The sequence below is a fragment of the Trichechus manatus genome, unplaced genomic scaffold, assembly GCF_000243295.1.
Source record: "Trichechus manatus latirostris isolate Lorelei unplaced genomic scaffold, TriManLat1.0 scaffold00043, whole genome shotgun sequence".
NCBI classification, from domain to species: domain Eukaryota; kingdom Metazoa; phylum Chordata; class Mammalia; order Sirenia; family Trichechidae; genus Trichechus; species Trichechus manatus.
In genome coordinates, this window is record NW_004443979.1 from 12,449,524 (window position 1) to 12,451,460 (window position 1,937).

General features: G+C 48.3%; 1 pseudogene; it reads right to left on the minus strand.

The window, feature by feature from the left end:
• Window positions 1-711: 711 nt before the first annotated feature.
• LOC101347752 (pseudokinase FAM20A pseudogene) lies at window positions 712-1,645 on the minus strand (annotated as a pseudogene).
• Between the last annotated feature and the right edge of the window lie 292 nt (window positions 1,646-1,937).

Below are 1,937 nucleotides of genomic sequence, written 5' to 3' on the forward strand. Positions count from 1 at the left end.
CAGAATGAAACACTGCCCGGTCCTGAGCCATCCTCAAAATCATTGCTATATTTGAGCCCATTGTTGCAGCCACTGTATCAATCCACCTCATTGAGGGTCTTCTTCTTTTTCATTGACCCTCTGCTTTACCAAGCATGATGTTCTTCTCCAGGGACTGATCCTTAACATGTCCCAGGTATGTGAAACTTAGTCTCACCATCCTTGCTTTAAGGAGCATTCTGGTTGTTAATGTTAGCTAAGTTTATGAGGCAGACACTTTTTCTGAGTGCTTTGTTTGTATTAACTGTCTTAGTGCATGTGATGGTTAAGATTGTGTGTCATCTTGGCTGGGCCATGATTCTCAGTGGGTTTTTTTTTCCCACTTGATGTCCTTTTATTTTATTCCTTACGGTTAATACTCTCCTAGAAGCAATGCTTCCAGACCTTCCAAGCCTGACCCATATCCAGATTCCCAGAGGGCTTAGATTTAGCCTGTGGCCTTCATGAAGTCAGTGCTTTCTGGGAAAGGGAGCCAAGGCAATTCACTCTAGAAGCCATGCACCAAGAAATAAAGATCAAATTCAGTGGATTCCACTTATCTTGTATTTTTAAAATAGTTCCAATGCCCTACTTCCTTCCAGAGCACGTGACTCATGGCCACCAGTGTCAGTAGGTGGAAGTGAGAAGTGCTCAGCACCTGGGAGTCCACTGCTGATGGTTGACTTCCAGTACCTAGCTTGTCCATTTAACCTGGCCAGAGTCTGGGGCTGATTGTTCTGCTGGGCCGCTGGCGATGACACTCTCTTCCCTGTGGGCCTCTATGCACCCTTCTACTGCCTTAAGGATGATTTGGAGTCTCCAGTCCAAGGCAAGGAGGTGAGGCTCTGTGAGCTGGTCATCCAGCAGTGATTCCCGCAGCACATCACTGAGCCTGTAGTCGGCTTGGGCCAGCAGCCGCAGGTGCAAAAGTGTTTTCTTTTTTATCACGCAGCACTGGGAGAGAGGAGAGGATGGAGAGCTCATCATGAGAGTGTCATCTGAACTCTCTGGAATTGTCAAGGTGAATAAGCAAGCCATCATTCCCAAACTTTGTAAACATCTTATAATGGTGGTGGTCCATATTTCCTATCAAGAAGTTGAAATGGTCATGTCAATGATGTTGAGGAGCTGGTTGCTGCTATTGTACGGGTTGATCTGTTTCACTATGTCGCAGTAAAGCAGATTGACCTCCCACCTAAGGGTGAGAAGAAGTCCTGGGGTCCTCTTTTCCTGCCAGCGAGTAGGAGCGGATCCAGGGGTTGGGCACAGACAGCCTGGGGGTCACGTTGAGGGATGGCAGGAACGCAGAGAGGGAGCCCTCCAGCAGGTGGGGGTTGCCACAGACAGCATACTCGGTCTTGCACATGTATGGACACTTGGCGAAGAAGCACACTTTGCTGGCTGGAGAGACAAAGGAAACACCCTGCAGGATTTCATTCTTGGTGACCTCTAGGATTTCCTTGGTGACATTCACTAGCTTCCCCACTGTTGGTGGCACCAGTCAGAAGTCCAGGATCCTGTCTAGGTGGAAAGCTGCAATCTCAACATTGTGTCTCTGGAAGTCAATGAAATAGAAGAAGTCCGCGGGCGTCTCCTCATCTGGCTGCTGTCTCATGGATTTGAACATGGCCGATTCTCAGTGTTTTATTGTGATCATTCCCATGATTGAATATACTGTGAGTAGCCAATCAGATGAAAAGGAGTCTTCTTGGGAGTGTGGCCCGCATCTGAATATAAGCAGACATTCTGGCGTTTTGCTCTTTCTGGATCCTGCTGCTGCCTCCTGTCTTCTCATCTCTGGTTCTTGGGACTTGAGATGTCAGCTTATCTGCCGAACTTGGGATTCGTAGATCTGCACAGCCTGTGAGCGGGAGCCCTGCTCTCCAACCTGTGGATCTTGGGCTTGCCAGCTTCTACAG